Below are 20,166 nucleotides of genomic sequence, written 5' to 3' on the forward strand. Positions count from 1 at the left end.
CGGAAAAGCGGGAGAAGATGGATGGATGGATGGATGGGAAGAACGAGTTGGAACGTAAATTTGAAGGAAAAAAATGAAACATTTGGAAAGCCCCCTTATTGGTCATCAATCTAATGGTAAAAATAATCTGTGAATTACGAGCTGGTGATAAACGATCTATCTCAAACTAAATTAAATACACAGAAAGGCTGAAAGAGAGGCTCAAACACAATGCATCTCAATATAAAAAAACAAAGCAGGTAATCCATCAATCCATCCATCCTCGTTATCTGGAGTAGGGTCCCAGAGGAAGCAGTTTGAGTAGAGGGCCCCAAACTTCCCAAAAACTCATTTTGTCCGCTTGTATCTGTAATCTCGTTCTTTCAGTCATGACATTCTGGCTCAGTTCTCTCTTCATCATCACAATGGTGCGGTAAAGCGACTGCAATACCACTCCCATTGCTCCGATACTCCGATCAATCTCACACTCCATTGTCCCCTCACTTGAAAACAGAGAATAAAGTAGGTAAGTATATGCCAAATGTAATAAAACAATAAAAATGAACGATTTCAGATGCTGTAAGGACACACCAGGGAAGTCTCTTCACGATTCTAGTTTCATTTTCATTTATGGATTGGATAAAGGTGCTATACACATCAATTGGCCACCACCATAACTACCAACTGACTGTCTTTTCTTAAATCTTTAGCAGCTGCAACATGGCAACACAAAAGGCTTTCTGACATCCACCACGGAACATTTTCCTTTATGCAGATGATGTGTTTGTATTCCTTTATGAGTTAAAACAGCTTGAACCCAGCTTCAGTTCCATCAGGGCTTCAGTGGCAATAAAAGAAGGCACTATACAGAGCAGTTAGGCTTTTATTCAAAAAGAACCCCTCTTTCTGTATCATGACAAACACCTCACACACACACACACACACACACACACACACACACACACACACACACACACACACACACACACACACACACACACACACACACACACATGTCATTTCAAAGTATACCTCTCTCCTCATTACATACATTTCTTGTAATATAAATATCCTCGGGGAGCCTTTGCTGCTGTTACTTTGTGTTCTATACCTTTGTCTCCCTTGTTCGTATTTATACTTTTCCATTTCTGCCTGTTTTGCTCTACATTCTTGTACCTTGTCTTGTGTCGTGCTGTCTTTGCACCTCATATGTAGTCTGAAAGTTGCTTTACTCTAAATTATGTTTTTTTCTTTGTTGTTATGCACCCGGGTCCAGGACAAACTACATTTTCTTTTGAGGTATACAGCTCTGAACTGTAAAAAGATGACAATAAAGTATCTCTCCAGGGGCATCAGTTTCTGAAGCCTCCGACACAGTGGTTCACTCGCAAGGCACATCAAAGTCCCCCACCCCCCATTGATGCACTTACAGACAAACCTGTTGCTGAGGGACCTTTTTTTTTAATGTTCATGTTGGAGATGTACTCTATGAACGGCATAATACATTTACTCTGGCAAGAAAAGGGTTAGGGTTAGGGTTAGTCGCTATTATAGACAAAAACAATGATCTTAAGCTAATAATACAAAAACATTTATAAAATGTCTTTATTCAACATACCCAACATCACTGGTGGAATAAGTAAGTAAACACTTCGGTTTTAATAACTTGTCGAATCTCCTTTAGCAGCAATAACCTCAAACATGTCATGTCCCAAAAGACTATATAAGTGCCATCGCTGTGCTCCCTGCCCTTGTGTGTCTCCCACGCTTGTGATTGTCTGCCCCGCCCTGATTGTTCCCACCAGTGTCCCCTTACCTTGTGTGTGTATATATTGTCCTTGCCTTCCCCTGTCCTGTGTCTCTTCATCCTATCTGTTTCACGCAGACACACCAGCGTACGCCACGTCTATTTCTCCTCGTCAGAGTGATTTTGTTTTTTGGTAATCCAGTTTAGTTTTCCTCGATCGAGTGATTTTGTGTTTTGTTACTGTGTCCGGTAATTACTTTGCTTCTGAAGATCCACCGTTTCTGAGTTGTGCATTTGGGTTCATGACTCAGAGTTCGCTCCTTGACAAAACAAGAGCCTTTTCCAACCTACAGGTTTGAATGATGTGTTCAATATGGACAAGAACAAGAATTTGACGTGTTCAAACTAATTATTTCTTCATTATTGTAACTCAGATGAACATAGGACCATGTTCTAAGTAAGAAAGTACACATAAATGCTGTGGATGCATTAAGAGAACTGGAAACAGCCACTGTGTACAGTATAGTAATAATGCATTTTATTTATAAAGTGCTTTCTGGAAACTCAAAGACACTAAAAACATTATTAAAAACAACCCATAAAAAACACAACATTGATTACAGATTAAAAGCCGTTCTGAAAAGGTGAGGTTTGATTTTTGATTTGAACATGGTGGGATCAGAGGTTGGCGTCTGAGGAGCTGAGGCTGCAGGAAGGAGGGGGTGGTGTTGGAGCAGGTCTGTGAGGTAGGAGGGGGCTTGAATGGTAAGGAGAAGGATGTTGAAATGGATGCGTTGTGGGACGGGGAGTCAGTGGAGGGTCTGCAGGACAGGGGTGATGTGGTCACAGGAGCGGGCGAGGAGACGGGCGGCAGAATTCTGGATATACTACAGTTTATTGAGTTTGGATGGTGTCCCAACATAAACTTTATTATTTCTTACTTCATACTTCAGGCTTCAATGAACACTGAAACAAATGCACATTTAAATATATGATATTTATATTACATATTATATTATGTTCCTCATATTTAAAACGCACATTTCCTTGCAGATGTTGTTCACTGTGAAAACGTTATTTCATTTTGTATTATGCTAAGTTTGATTTTAATCCGAAAATGCAAAATAAGAAACCATTAGTGAATCCCATGTCATTCAATGTCAAATTATGGGTACAGTACGAGCAAAACAGAACAAATTGTGGATTGAAATAAATTGAACATGTGTTTGTTTACCACTTACTGCAATGAACAGTAGTCAAAATGTATTGATATTTACTGAAGGAGTATAGTGCTGTAAACTGCTTTTAAAAACCACTATGATGTAATATGGTTATTTATCTGGGTCGCCTCTGCTCACTTCATGCCTAAGGTCATACATGTGGGAGTGATGGGTAGTTTGATAAAGAACAACAAGAGCATCTCTCTTTGAGTGCATTGAGTAATATTGTCAGTTTTGAAAGATTTCCCCTATAGGCTACATACGAGTTTGATAATAACAGAATCAGAGATAATAATCGCACACTCTGGGAAGAGCTGCATTGAATTTCCAACAAATAGATTGACTTCAGGCTGAATCTGGGTGGAGGAAAAAACAGCGTTAATATAATAACAAAGGGCAAGTGTTTTTTCAATTCGCTGAAAAGGTTAGCTGTAAGTCTCTTTTGAAAGAACAATAGAAACTAGAGAGTACAATTCCTGATGAAATTGCGACGTGAATGCTGTGTGCGGAAAAGCTGACGCTGAACAAGTTGAAAAAAGCTAACATTACACATTGGTATAAAGATGTGAGACTTTGACGTATTTTATTTTGAAAAGCCGACACTAAGGTTGGGAAACATTGACATGTTGTCTGCATGATATATATTATTATTATATTAGGGTTATAATTAGGGTTACAAGGGGACAGCAAGATGTTGTTAAAGAACATGTGTTTAAACTCATCATAGGGAGTGACTGTCCAAAGCTTCCTGCACATCTGGAGCCGGGTTTCCTGAATGGCATTAGCAAAAACTGGACATAATCCTCTGTTTCTTTCTGACTGACTTTTAATTTCTTGTTTTTTACACCACAATTACCACAGCCTTGTTAGTTCCATTAGACATGAGATGGAATTGTACCACACACCTTCAGCTTGATAGAGATCCGTTTTGCCCTTGAGCTAAAGCCACCTGTAGAGGTTTCATAGAAATGTTAACAGCTGGGCTTTTACATTTAATGATCATAATCTGTTTGACGTTTTAAGGACAAAAGCAGCTACAATATCTCAACTGCGAACTAAAGAAACAAAGCAGACACGTGAAAACATGTCTTTCCAAAATTCATTTTGCCAAAGTGGGGTCTAGTGGGAACGTTTTTGGTGGTACAGGTTTCTACATATGTTAGGGTTACAAGGGGACAACAAGATATTGATAACAACCATTTGTTTAAACTCATCACAGGTAGTGACTGTCCAAGGCTACCATGAGAGAGCATCTTCACAACATGAACAGCATTCTCAGTCTTTCATTTCATACATAACGAGCTAACACAACATGTATTCTCTTTAGGATCAGAGTCCCAGAACAAACATTCCCTGAGAATGGTTTGACTTGCAATTACATTTTTAAGAACTTGAATGAAGACTCATTAAAAAGACTAATTATGCAGAAGCGCATGTTTAAAATGTTAGGATATAAACATTAATTATTGGTGTTTGGCAAAGCTGAAGGAATAGTGAAGATCATTCACAATTGGGACACACATAATTAACATTCCTGTTGCTGCTGAATGAGAGAGGTATTTTCAAAGCTGTCTTCAAATCAAAAGCTTTCATTCACTTTATGCTGCAACACATTTGCACATCTGCCTCTCAAGCTCATATGAATAATTATCAATTTAAAAGGCACTAGGATGTGTCTAAGTGACAGAAGGGACCTCTGCTTAACCCTTTGTGATGGCTTTGAGCCCTAAGGTTGAACTTAACATCAGTCATTTTTGGCGTACTGCAGGCGGACGGTTTCCATTGTGACTACAAGGCTCACTATTTCCAATAAAAAAAAAGACAAATGATTTATTAAAGTCATGAAGCCTTCTTTAATTCATGCAAATTAAAAACCCATTATTTATTTTAAATGATTTCCTATAAGGCCCCAAACAATTACGTCTTTGGGCATTCATATCTTAAATTGCTGTTCCAGTTATTATAGTTCTAACTTTGCCTTTAATGTCCAAAGGTCAATTTACCAATTTAGATTGGATTTTTCAATTTGCTTTTCTAAGTGGACCTTGTTAGCTTCTCCACTGGCAGCTGGGAGCAGATCATGTACTTTAAATTCAAGGCATTATTAGGACCTTGTACTTTAATATATCCTCTGACAAAAAGTTCATGCTTTTATTTCGCTATCTTGTCACTTTGTCAGCAGGGTAACAGGAGAATAACTTTCCCTATTTCCACACAACTTGGTAGAAGGGTAAAACTTGACCAAAGGAAAATCCCTTTAAATGTTGGAGCAGATTGGTCTCAGTGGAGGTGTGTACTTGCAAAGTCCCCTACTGGTTTATTGTCTTTCAATGTAGGGTCTTTGGAGCGATAATAGGCATATTATTGGAGGTAGGAAATAATGGTGGAGATCGAATCCTGTTAAGTTAATACTTTATAGTTCTTCTAAAATGAAACTGGACTTGTGGGTCATACCTTTTTTTTTTCATAAACCTATTCTTTGAGTTTCCAAAATATCTCATTCAGTGTTTGAACTAAATCACGACAGCTCCATTTTAACGAGAGCATTTCAGTCTGCTGTTCAACAAACTGACCATTGTGCAACTGCAATATAGCCTCCTTTTCAAAGGGAAAGTTATGGATCCATATGGCTCCCTTGTTCCTCGGGTAGCTGCAGAGTCTATCTCAGCAGTGCGCAGCTGTTTGACTTCCCGTCCGCTGAAGATACGTGAGGCTGTACTGAATCTGACAATTATTGTGTGGCAAACTCTTCGGTGTCCCTCGCACATACATGTCTCTGCTAACCATTTAAAAGGCAAGATTGAGAATCCCCGCTTGGAAGGAATGGGAGGGAGGAATCATTTGGTGAAAATGAAGACACACAAATAAATGGTTTACAAGATGAGACAATCCATCCTTAGAAATCAAACGTCATTGAAACCTTCCTTTCGACAGGCTGGTGTTATCTGAAATACTACATAGAGAAGTCCTGTGCATTATTTAGACACCGGCCTCATGCTCTAATATGGTGTCTTTGATAAAAGTTGCATTTCTTTTGTTATGAACACATCAAGGTAATGCTACTGTCAATGTTCCTTTTTTCTTTTTCTTTCATTTTGCACATCTCCAGTTCCTGACAGGCTTTCATTCCTTGGTCTGTTAGATAACCATCCACCTTGGTCAACAGATGAAACACCACTGGTTGGAGGGGGATTTTCCCTTCTATTCAACCATATTGATCTGATAATCCATGAGGTCATTGGTCCTAACTATATTAATACAAACCGCAAGCAATTTTTCCGAGTGCCAAAGCATGTTTGATGTGATGGCTTATGAGATAACCAATAATATTCTGTGTTTCTTGTATGGAAATGTTTTTCAGAGCTTCTGTAACCACATTTTAGGACAGTGTGGAAGAGTTCTGCTTGTTCTTGTTGAAAAAGCATAAAACATCCAGGTGCAGAACTGTTGCATTCACAGAAATGTGGCATGTAGAGGATGGGATTTTATTCAGTAGCCATGCCAACCACATGCAGTATCTCCAGGTAGTATGTGCCTTTCAAAGTAAACGATGTATGGAATAGTAAGAGGCATAATCCCTAGAGACACGTAATGAAGTTTCTCTATGCCTGTTACACCCACAGGTCAGGTTTTCATTTACATGCAGCAAGGTTTCAAGGTTTCAAGGTTTCAAGGTTTTATTTGTCATATGCACAGCAGATACAGCGTATATGTTGGCAATGAAAATCTTATGTCGCGTGCTCCTCCAACAACTCAACATACATGGTGCAAATAACATAAATAAAATAGTGCAAAAAGAGAGAAGAATATTTACAATAACAACAATAAAGATTTGAGGATGTGAAATATATACATATATATAGCACGTATTTCACCTCAGACTCTGCACACATTTCACCTTTATGCAGATAATGCTACCTACCTTGAACAGTTTGGTTGGTCTTCTATGCAAAATGGGGCCTATATGAGATGATGATACAGCAGGGGAGACAGGGAATTGCCCAGGAATCAGAGCCCCGGCTCTGGGGTTCTCGCTTGCTGTAATCAAGTTTCCACCCACGTTAATTGAAGGTTTCTTCCCAGAGCTGCCGTCCACACTCCTCTGGGCAAGGTCTTTGAATGCAGTGCCCTATATCGCTGTTTTGTTACCTGTAATATTTCTGTTCTCGCTCCATGTTTCTTCCAGGGTTTGGTGATAATCCACAAATGCCAAAAAAATCTGCATTTTAAGTAGTTTGCGAACAATGGAACCACTGACAATTTCCGACAGTTTTTGGGGGGATTTTTTTTCTGTTTTTGCACGATGGATAAGATCCATGAATCATTGACAAACAGTTCCATGCAAGTGCTAGGTCAGAGAAGAAGAGTTATCTCAATTTGGACATTTCAGAAGTCTGCTATTTTTCACAATCACAGTCATATCAATCAGCAGAAAGAAGTGTATTGAATTATACGCCAGCTGTTGTCAACCATCATCAGTTTATCCATCAGAAAACATTGTGGAATACTTTTTAGGATTATTAACTTCTAATATTCTTCTAACAACAGAAGATAAGGAGACACATACATGGTTAAAAAGACGCTGGATGTCAGAGAAATCAAAAGAAGAAAGCAGACAGGAAGTAAACACTAACGGGAACACGGTATGGACTATTGTTTACAGACTCGTTAATGGAAAAGAAAATGTGAAAAGACTTGGACAGCTACAGGAAACCTCGATCAGTAATCATCCCTTACGTGGTAAATATCAAGGGACCCCACGTTGATCTTTGTGGGTCTTATTTCATTACCTCTTTTGCATTCGGTATATATTTGTATTATTCTTATTAAAACAGTATTGAGCTCTGTTTAAACTCTTTAGGTGTTTACTAAATTTGTACAAACAATTCCACATTCTCAAAGTTCTCGTAACTGATCAGAAATTCAGAAATTCCTCCTATACCTTGACCTCACCTCGCCGGTAAATGAACCCTCCACAGCGCAGGGATAGTCCATGTTTAATTTACAAAGACAGAACAAATGGACCTTATTTGTGAGTGACACATGAGACAGGTGGATTCAGTGAAAGAATGTCAAATTTGTATGATTAGAAGATTTTCAGTTACGTAGATACACAAATATAAAGCTGCATATGATGAATCTCATTTGGAATTCATCACAGCTTTAGTCTTATTGACATGCTGTGCAGCAGCTCTGGCTTTAAATAAGTCTACAACACTCGACTGTGGTTCAACATCACCATACTCTTCTGGTATTGACCATCTATTTTCTCTCACACTCTGCCAATATCAGCATCAATATTGCCTCACTTTAACTAATTACTATGAGGATAGGTAATCCAGTCTCAGAATTCTTCAAATGGTTTGATGGATGAAGCTTGAACAATGCATGGAACATACTATGTAATGGAGTGTTTGAATACCTTTTTTTTTCAAACTCCTCATATGTTATTTCTAGGTGATTTAAATCCTCTTCAATCTTCATCTATGTATTCTATACACCCTCAGATTGCTTGTTGTCAAGCCAGCAAACAAGCTACCAGTCAATCCACCCTCTTGAAAGCTCCGTTCCCCTGCAATAATGGATTGCTAATGCTTTTAGTAATGTCAAGACTTTTATTATTTTATCATTATTTCTAGCTCTGAATAATTCATTTAAGGGTTTTGTGCCTCTTCGTTTTATTTTGAAAAGTCTGTGTGGCTTCCGGTGTTATCGATGACGGCAGTTGTAACCAGGTTTTGACAGAAGCACACGGCCCATTGGTAAACTGCCGCTAGCTGGGAAATAGCCTGCTAATGATGTGTAGTTTGTAAATATGATGATGTTTGCCGCACTGTTAGGCAGTCTTGAGAGAGTGTTATTTAGCGCTGGCGGTTAGCGTTCGGTTAGCGCCGCTAGCTTGCGTTAGCATTGCCGCTAGCTCCCGTTAGCATGCTAGGCTGACTATTAGCATTCCCGGCTAGCGTTGAGCTAGGTCTTGCTAGCATTTAGCTATTAGTGTTAGCTGCTAATTCATTACTTTTATTCATAAGAACACATTTGATTGATTATATATTAAAGAGTCAATGTTTTTTTATTGTAAAAAGTGAAATAATTATTTAAAAGTTACAATGTCATTAATAATATTATGTAACCTGTTGTATTTGCTTTAATCATTTCAGGTTTATGACCTGTGTTCACCTGTGGTCAGTTTGTAATAAAAATAAAAGAAGACCGAGGATAAAACACGAGTTATTGCTTCAGTGTGCTTCCTGTCAAGCCTTTTCGGAGAGCTGCATTTTAAAAATCCGAACAAGTAATGGCATTTCCTATCATTTCAAAGTCAAGTGCAAATTGGCCTCTTTTTTTCCTGATTCTGATCGTGTCAGTAGAGGGTTCCATGGCACTTCCATCAAAAGCCCCCTGAAGCAAGATGATACTGCATCCCAAAATAAATGGGTTTGAGCAGACACCCCTTAATTATTTTTTTACCTCTGTAATTTCATGTTGCCATTTGTGTCAAAAGATGCACATTTTGCTACAAGACCCTCAGCAAGCAGCTTGATGAGAAAGAGACAGCTGGTTTGATTATTACAAAATGGAAGAAGCACAAAATGACCATCAATTGCCCTCAGTCTGGGGCTCCACCATCTAAGATCTCGCCTCTTGGGGCATCAGTGATCATGAGAAAGGTGAGGGGTCAGCCAATAACTACACAGGAGGGACTTGATAATGATCTCAAGTCAGCTGGGACCACAGTCACTATGCTGTCCTCGTGCTGCGTTCTCTAGCTTGCAGAACTAGACAGCTAGCTAACAATTTGTCGTCTAATAAATAAAGTTGATGAACTCAAGCGAGGCAAGAAGTGTTGGTTTTTCTTCCGTTTACTTTGTTCACCAAGCAAGTATTTATACAGGACATTCGTTTTTGTAAAACTGAAAACAAACAGAAACAAAGGATACATACATTTCACGAAGATAATATCACAGTACATAGCAGGTAGCATGATACCACGAGAGCTAGCATAGCTAAGTGACATTATCATAGAGCATGTAGAAACTAATATTCATCGTATATTCCTAATTATTTACATGGCATTGAATGTACTAACAAATGATAGACACTTACAGACTAATAATGTCCAAAGCTCACGCGTGAAAAGGTAGCTCTTCGAGGAGGAATTTCGGCAGTGGCTGAATCCGTGTGCTCTTCTAACTGAGGTCAACTCGTCAATGAAAAAGAAACTAAACCTGCGTGACTTTGTAAATAATACTGTCCACTAGGTGGCAGTATTTCCCCACATATAAAACCCAAAGCTACCAAAAGCTTATGGAGGGCAGAACAGTCACCAAGAAAACTATTGGTAACACACTGCGCCATAATGGATTAAAATCCTGCAGCGCCCTGCTCAAGAAGGCACATGTACAGGCCATCTGAAGTCTGCCAATGAACCTCTGCATGATTCAGAGAAGGCTTATGAGAAGGTGATGTGATCAGATGAGACCAAAATCAAGATCTTTGGCATCAATTTTACATGTCGCGTTTGGAGGAAGAGAAATGCTGACTATTACCCCAAGAACACCATCCCTAGCGTCCAGCACGGAGGTGGAAACATTATGCTTTGGGGGGGGTTCTCTGCTAAGGGGACAGGGCGGTTCACTGCATCGAGAGGATTATGGAGGGGGCCATGTATCGTAAAATATTGGCTGCTAACCTCCTTCCCCCAGCCAGGACACTAAAAATGGGACAGCACAGCAATGACCCAAAACATATGGCCATGGCAACTAAGGAGTGGCTAAAGAAGAAGCCCATTACGGTGATGGAGGGGCTTAGCCAGTCTATGACTTCCATCCTATACAAAATTTGTGGAGGGAGCTGAAACATCCAGTTGCCAAACATCAGCCTCCAAACCTTAAGGATTTTGAGCAGATCTGCAGAGAGGAGTGGACCAAAATCCCTCCTGAGATGTGAGCCAACCTGGTGACCAACTAAAGGAAGTATTTCAGCTCAGTGCTGTCCAGCAAGGCTTTCTCCACCAAGTACTGAGGCATGCTTTGCAAGGGGATCAAATACTTGTTTCCCCCAATTAAACGCAAATCAATTTATATCTTTTTTTAATCTACATTTCTGGATTTTCTTTTTGATATTCTGTCTCTCACTCAAACCTACCATTAAAAGTACAAACTGTTCAGTTCTTTGTAAGTGGCCAAACTAACAAAATCAGCAGGGGATCAAATACTTATTTCCTTCACTGTATGCATTACTTTATTTTGAACATGCAAATAGTACAGGCGTACATTTAGCTTGGGAGCGAAATTTGTGTGCATCTCACCTTTTGCATGTTCGTGGAGAATTACCCATGTTCCTTATCTCATTTACACAGGACTAACAGTTGCAAAAGCAGCTAAAAAACTGGGGCTAGATCTGTCACCTCTGCTTCTTCCTTATTCGTCTTTGCAAAGCCATGCCAGGGATGTTTATTTGAATTGAGGTCTCAACCCCACCTTTGGTGTTGTGTTGAAGCCATATAGCTTTGGTGTCAGATTTTCTCTCAAGGCTTTGTCTGCATTTTGCTTAAGGTATTTAATATAAACATTGCATTTCTTTGTAAGTGATGGCTGTAAGGGGTTGTCAGAGTGTAGCATCTGAAAGGAACAGAGATTGATGTGGAAAACGGGGAAAAGAGTGAATGAATGAATGAATGAAGCATTGACAGGAATTCATGACAGTATGGACAAGAGGCTCTGTCTCTCTCCCACTGAGCAGTTGATGGTTCTCCTTGTGAAAAGCATTTTCTTCAGAATTGCTTTGTGTGTTCGTATGTCCTCTTTCCAAATACCACGGTAAACAACAGTATGACGTCACTTAGAAGCTGCTTGAGATTCTCCTGACATTCATTTATGTCATTATCTTCACATTACATCTGTGTAACACATAACTGTATAAGTATTATGTTGGTGTATTGCGTTATTCCAAAAAAGGGTTATTTTTGGGTGACTTTTACTCATCAGCAGGTAGAGGTATGCTGTACCAACTGTAAAGCCCCTTTGAAGATGCTTTGTAGACAGATTCAAATTCACCTCAAAATACATCAAGCCAAGTGCAATTTGGAAACTCTGCTCTTTACAGAATTTCTGGCGTCCACTTTGATGTTGGTATTATTTACTGCCAGAGCGACATTGCCTCATGGCGTTTGGCGTGCTCTATTTTCCTTGCCAGTGTGCCAGCAGTGCATTAGTAAGGCAACAATTCTCTGGCCCACACTTTGTGGAGTTGTTCTCTGTCCTTGTGAAAACACAAAACACACTGGTAAAATATTAGTTTGTCATGTGTCGTGTAAACGCCACTGAGCAGACTTGCCTCTGATTACATCGAGACTAAATTTCATTACCTGATAATATATTGATTTAAGCATTTACCTAGAGACACACTTGTATCGCTGGACCAGTTATTGGCATCGTAAGAAGAACTGTTTGGCGGGATTACAACTCATTCCATTAGATATGAGATGAGGAAGTTGGAGGGTACACACTTATTTATCATGGCAGCTGTTTGGGCTGAGGAATAGTCTTTGAGTCTGGAAAGCACTCCTGAAAGAGAGGGCTTAGGTGATCTAAGGAGAATAAGGTTCTGCATCATGGTAGCAGGCAGCTTCATTTCAGCTCTCCATATCTTTGTTGAGAGAAAAACAATGACCCACAAGATACATTATTTCCCAAAAATACAACAATCACATAAAATCAAATGAATAACCAAGATGTCTGATGACGTGTACCTAACTAGGCCATGCTGGTACCAAGGTAGGTATGCAGGTTTGTATTTCTAACAAACATTCTAGGTTTTAGAGGAGAATGTACCTGGGAAGTGACGTACATTGACGTCAAGCAAACTTTAAGTTAACAAAAATGTAAACCGGGGGTCTTGAGGCATTTCAGCCAATGTGATGCGCCTCTTTCTCTTCCTCGTGCATTCAACCAAAGCCTCCTCAAACATGACCAACTACTCAAGAAAAGGAAACCAGAACAACAACATTTAGCCCCACTGAAATGTTTTTACATATCTCTTTACCTTTTAAACCTGAAGTAGTACCAGCACTAAGCCACTACAAACAAATTGCTTTAATGGCCGACTCACTTTCTGGGGGCTTTGGTTGAGGTTGAACTATAGCGCTTGCTTTATTACGTCTTCTTGTGCCATTGTATGATATTTTCCCCAAAACTAGGGTGTCAGTACATGGGAGGCAGGTTTCTCCTTTTAAGGTGTATTAATTAAACTGCCACTGGTATTACAGTACTGTTGAAATGTGTGTGGCTCTACAGGAAAGAAACAAACATCAGCATCAACTAGCATTAAATAAAAAGATGCTCAACAATGAAAGTACAACTGATGACACAGATAAAGGCTACCACTTCAGTCAATGAACAGCTGGTAAATATATTGTCATGATCCTTGTTTTGTGTTTGTAGTTTCCTGTTTTATTTTTGAAATGTTTTCCCTCGGTGTGTCTGGTCTGGTTTTACTTCCTGTCCTTGGTTTTCCTCCTGTCTCATTGTCTCATTGTTGTCACCTGTTGCCCTCGTGTTCCTGCCTCTGCCCCCTGACTTTTGGAAATTCAGGGAACATTTGTTAAACATTTCAATGAAAACCTGGCTTGTATTGTTTATGAGTGGATTGCGTAGCTGAAATGGCATCACAGAACGTGAGGAAGCGCCTCAGTTGCTAAGTACGTGAGAGTTGGAAACCCTGTTAATTGACTTTTAACACAAGGACCTACTGAACAAACTTTCAAATCTGTCTGTATTTCCATCTCTCCTACTGGGGATTCTGACTTTTAGCCTTAGCCTCTAACACGATGTTACGTGTGTACTAATCAACATATATAATTACTTACAATTAATATTTATTATTGTGTAGTGCACATGTGCAGAAAGCCTGGCAGACAGCAACAGTAGCTAAGGGAGGTTGACCTTATCAAAATGGTCAGTTCCTTTGTGAAATAATAAAACATGATACTGCTCAGAGACTGCCTGACCTAACCTTCCCTCAACCCTACAAGTAGAAACACCTCAGAGCCAGCACACATCGGGGCCTAGCAGCTCTGATAAATGGACACATCGCTCAGTGCTGATAATGAGGAGTCAGACCTTTTCCTGGGACTAGCAGCCATCATGAAACCGCAGCACCGGTTCATTTGGATTAAGATGAGGTCAGGACACGAATTATGCAGCGATTTATTCATCTTCGCCCTATCTTTAAAAGTTCCATTAGAAACTCAGACTTATAAAAGAGCCCTGTAACATCTGGACAACTGTAACTGGTTTATCTTTTCAGTTGTCTTTAGTATCCAGTTATTCAACAAGTGATATATGCATCAGCACATGTAAATCTGATCGAACCGTGCCATGTTTTGTATCATTTCAATAGACCCAGTTGAATATTTACTGCGTGGTAATGAATGCCTCGCCTGCATAAAATACACCGCTTATGTTAGCAGACACTGATCAACATGTGTTTGTTCGCTTTGTCAACTTCAACATGAAGTCCAGCATGAATTTAACCAAGGTCTTTCATTGTATAATTTCAAGTTATGGTTATTTCTGCTCAGATGCAGATGGTCCAACGCAAAGACGGCCCCTTTTTTCAGTATTAGGTCTTACGGTGGGAAAATACACCCACCGAATTTGCAACTTCTCACCCGGGTGAAATACACTCTGGTTTGGTTTTTCTTCTGGTACTTTATCTGCTTGTGCGTGTTGATTCCAGTGAATCGAATTTCATTGTGTGTAGTTTGGACAATACGTTCTAGAGATATTCAAAGAACTATTAGTGTCCTTAGTAACCGTCTGTTATACATTAAACCCTTTAAGGTTTAGGGTTTAATACTGCAGTATTAGAACATTATTTCAAGTGTTTTTTATCGATGTTTCTGAACGCGAGCAGGTGTTTTTACGAGTGGTTCTACAAAAAGCTGCATGCAGCCATACCATATCCCGAGCAAAATATGTATACTTGAGGATGTGAAAGCGTTTATGTAAATGAATGTTCTGAACTACATCATGCGAACGAGTGTGCTGTTATAAAAATGTGTCAATCATTTCTGTTTCATTCCGTCTCAGAGGTTTTTTCCATCATATGTGATGGGCCACTTGGGGAATGAAGAGAAATGGAAAAAGAATATTAAGCAGGTCAAGCTCTTTGATACCTATGTGTTAACAGCACTCACATGCACTAATGATCTAATCCTTAGATAATTTTTGATATACCTTGTCAGAAGCGTTTGTCCTTTTTTACATCTACACAAACCTACCTTTTTATGCGAGAAATAAAAGGCGGGAGGTTGTATAAATGGAAAACCTTATAATTGGCCTCTTATGTGAAGGTGACCAAATTAGGACACTGGGTAATTTGTACTTTTGAAGTAGGAGGTATGTATAGACACTTGAACATTATGAATTATAGCTCCTTCTGTTTTTACAATGCATTTAGTGGTCATTTGAATTGAGAGGTTTCAATTATGTTCAGAATCATATGTTAGGTTAAGTATGTTGTGTGAAAAATAAAACGTTCTTATCTATTAGTTTGTTCTGCTTTTAAACATGCTATAGTTAAGCGTCTTACTGAAAAGCAATGTAGACCCATCTCTAGTTTCAAACATATTTCTAAGCTACATTTTCTGTTTGGAGAAGCTCTGGAGAAAGTCATTTTTCTTCAGTAGCATCTACATTAGCATAATCCTAACATACTGTAAGTTCAAAAGCCTTCACACAGACACACACAGCTAATTTGAGGGTTTTTAGTAATCATTTATGTGTGCATTAAAGGGGATATTTTCGATGAGCTCCAGCCCCGCTTACCTGTGGAGTCCCTCAAGGGTTCATGTTGGGCCCTGTCTTGTTCCCATTGTAAAGGCTGAACATGGAAAGCCTTTAAATAACAACAACACCCCTTTTATTGTTTTGTTGATCATTTAAGAATTCATCTGCCAAGTAAGGAAAGTGGTAGGTTTACTTTAGCCTTTTCTGAACTGTTGGATGGAATATTCTCAATGTTTTTGTAAAATAAGACTGAAGATTAAATGTCTCTTCTGGTATTCTTGGCCCTTTAGTTTCTCAAAACTCAACTTTTTGTTAAGAATCTTGGCGTAATGTTTGACAGCTTGCCCAAGAGAAAGGCTTATTTAACTCCAAACATCTTTATAGAATCATTCATGCCTTTATTACCTCAGCGTTATGTACCTTTTTGATTCTGGAGTGTCATCACTCCTGGTCAGTCTGCTTAACATTAGGAAAACTGTCGCAGATGTTCTAACTCTGATCTGTTTATCACAACGGGACGGTTGAAAAGAGGTTCTGGCAGAATTATATTTCAAAACGAATTTTATTTTTGAGTGGGTATAAAAATGTTCCCAGGATCTGCAGGGGACGCTTCATTGGTCGATATTTAACATGAGACTACTAAATTGATCCTCTGTGGTATGAATGCATTTTAGGATTAACTAGTTTCCTTTGAAATACGAGCCAGTGATGTTACACTCTTGTGACTCTATACGGTTGTTCGATGGTACTGATCCTTTCATTGTTGCAGCTAAACAGTATACTCTTCATAGCATGCTACAGCTGGCAGGCCTTTCATATGAGCACATGCTGTTTCTCACCCATATACCTCACTATTAACCATTTATCCAATCAATCCATTGCAACTACCCTTCAGATTGACCACTGTGTTGTTGAGAAAGACCTAACAAAGCGCAAAATCATTCAGAGATGGAGAAAACGGTTGACATGTCTTGAAAAAACACATTGTGCAGACAAAAGAAAGACATCTCAAGTCTCTGGGTAATTGTTCGCAATTGAAAGTCACCATTAAGGAAAATTGGTTGGACTGTCATGGGGAGCATAGAAAAAGAAGAGCAAGGTTCCGGAGAAACAAGTAAAGCAGTTCAGTTTCAGGTTCATATGTATTTTGTGCCTCTCCTGGAACATGTCTCCATGCTTTAATGTTCAGAAAGCTCTTTATGTTTCTCATACTGCCTGTGCTGCAGCACCTCTTTTCACCCTCTGTCTGACACCAGAGCCCAGTCTGCTCTGATTGGTTAGTTGGCCATCTATTTTATGTTTGGTCAACGACTTAAAGATGTCCCACCCCCTTAGCCTATCACGTACAATTACAGTTGGAGCGTTAGCCAAAATGTGTTGCATTGTGATGCCACTAAGTTAAAGAAGAGCGAACTTTGGGATTTTAACCTTTGCAGACCATTTACATGCACTATAATAGGGCCTTCCTTTAAATGATGTGAATTTGCAGTTAAAAGCTTAATTTTAGACACTTTAGTGTGAAATGAAAACTAACTGTCCAGCTTTTGGATGATTTAAAAAAAACTGTTTTAAGGCCAGCCTGGAGCCGCAACACAATGAAGAGCAAAACACGGGAAGAGATTGAATAAAGCAAGGAATTAATTATATTTTGATCAAAGAAAATGCAAACACTTGGTCACACAAAGACAGGGCCATGTTTCATGGTGTGGAGGGGGAAGAGGAAGAGGAAGTGGGCGGAGTAAAGAGCCTCTTTTAAAGGCTTAGCCCACACCTCCACACAGGTGCCCTCCATTTGGGATCAGGGAGATGAAATTTAAAATAACAACACGTAACAGCGTAAAGAGTGACTTCATGACCTGTCAGCCAAATCCCTCCCCCCTCAGTCTGTGAAGCAGCTGGGGACGCTGCAGTGGTCCTCTTTTGAGCATTTAAGGTCATCCAGCTGTCAGAAGGTCTCTAATGAGGACAAATTGAGGGTATTTGTTGCATGAACACTTTTGATGGATTTCTCTGTGCAGCTTAGTGATGTAGTAAAGTACAGAAGGGACGTTCGAAGCCAAGACACTCTCAGCCAATTAGAAATATGCCGGGTTTTGCTCTTGTTTCTCACAGGACATAACTTACAATGACATGTTATGGCTCATATGTTAATCACTTCGACAAGACAAACCAGTTACCCTTTGAAGATGTCTTTCTGCCCGTCACCTTTTAATCCCCATTGTCCGATTAAAGGATGAGGAAAGGTTTTTGGTGACATGGTGTCAGAAAAACATGACACACTGCAGACAAACAGAGGCGTCTCGGCCCCTTAAAGAGTGCAAATAAGTGTTTGAACTTTAAATCCAAAGGGATATTTTCCCTAACAAGTGGAGCGGCGCAGGGATAAAGGGAATCAGAAATGTGAAAAGAAAGTTTATTTGGCAACACCTCAGAGGCCTCTCCTCAGGGGTTGAGAGAAAAAATGTAAGCATGTTGAAACATTGATCACTTGAGCATCTAGCTGCATATTTGAAGATTTACATTTGAAACACTGACCAACACCAATCAAATACATTTACATATAATCATATAACATTGTAGCAAACTAGATTGAAGATTCACATTTAATGGAAGATGTCATTTTTACAAGATAAACCACATTCTTGTTTGAGTGAAACACCATTTTGATGAATTTCTGAAACCTTTCACATCATTTGTTACATGAACATCCTTGACTAAAAATATTACATGCAATGAAATACAAGCACCAACTTTAATGCAAATGGCATGTCCATTGCATTATACGTGCTAATCCTTTTGAGGAAACATCCTGACATGAATACTGTGCTGGGGCTTCAGAATAACATTTTTCAGATTGTCATACCAGATCAGATTGTATAGAAGTCTATGAGAAAATGACACTACTTATCTGTTGATTCATTACACCGGTAAACATGAGTTTATATTCCCAATTGATAGCTCTGCGTATACTTCAATACAGAATAAGCCTAACTGTGTAAATAATGTTCCCATTTAGAGTAAAATAGAGGATAAATCAGGATATGCTTGGGAATTGGTGACACGTCTCCACCACTTTGTTGTCCGATTTGGGTGTTCGTGCATGTTTTCCAACTTGAACCCTGTCACAGTTTTCAGCTAAAGAAAGTGTATTGTAACATCTTGTTTAGCATTCAGTTGTTCCTAACTCCACCCTCTTTTGATGCTTATGGTTCCCACTTCTTATATACAGTCTAATAAAGGTTCATCTTCTTCTTTCTTCTTCTTCTTCAGTAGGGGAGCAGGGATTTCGGGTACACCTTCAAGAACAAAACCTGAAGAGGTGACCTTGATGAAAGCCACAAACAGAAACGTGTATTTCTCCGTCAGAGAACATGCAGATGTTTAGGAGGTATATTGATAACCATGTTAACCATTGCAGTTTAAGCGTGTTTACCATCTTCTACTTACAAATAAACATACATAAAACTGAGGCAGTGATTCACCACCAACCACAGAACCCATGCCGCACATAATGATCACTGAGCAATATTTATCACAATAACTTCAGTGAAAGAGATGTAAAACAGAACAAGGAGAATGTGTTTATGTTGAGAGAATGCTGGCTATAAAAAACACATGTTGGCACAATGGCACTGACAGCTTGGTGGAAATAATCTCTGGAACCATCTGACCAGTATGATATGAATTTGTTAAGTATATAATAGAGTAAAATATAATATACTTTATACCTGGGCTTATCTTTTGAAATCTTCTGAAAATCTCAAAAGACAACGGTTATAAATAAATAAGGAACATGATATACCCCAGGAACGGAGAAAGAATGAACTGAGCTGTCAGTATGTGTGGTGTTCCTATGAGCTGAACAATCATGTGAAATGTATTCAGGGTCATATTTCCCCACCACACGCTGAGGATGTTTTACTGGCGTTCGACTGTCTCCCATATTATTATTTCATTTAAAAACAATACATTATTTTGCATTCAGAGAACGTTAGATAAGTGACAATGGCAAACACGTTTTGTCTACCTGATTATGTCATGTCGCTCATATACTGCTTTCAGATATAAAATAGGACCAGTGGCAGTCAAGAATAGCTGCATCGAATCACTTGTAAAAGACATATGATATACCATTTGGACCCTTAAACAGTTTAACAAATCCACATCCAGCTTTTATATATATGTTTTCAGACATTCAGTCTTTATGCAAGTGAAATGCGCTCACCATTCATGCATATCGAGTTCATAAGTTCAATATATTACCTAAACCTTTTCTTTTTTGCGATGTCTCCCATCCAGGGAGTGATTGGTCAATTTTGAGTGCATCAACCTTATGCAATGTTCCACCAAAAACTATGTATTAGTATGTTGATTCGCTGCAAACAAATAAAGAGCCCAGGATGTGGAACTCTTTTTTATCCTATAC

This window comes from Eleginops maclovinus, chromosome 20 (assembly GCF_036324505.1).
Source record: "Eleginops maclovinus isolate JMC-PN-2008 ecotype Puerto Natales chromosome 20, JC_Emac_rtc_rv5, whole genome shotgun sequence".
NCBI lineage: Eukaryota > Metazoa > Chordata > Actinopteri > Perciformes > Eleginopidae > Eleginops > Eleginops maclovinus.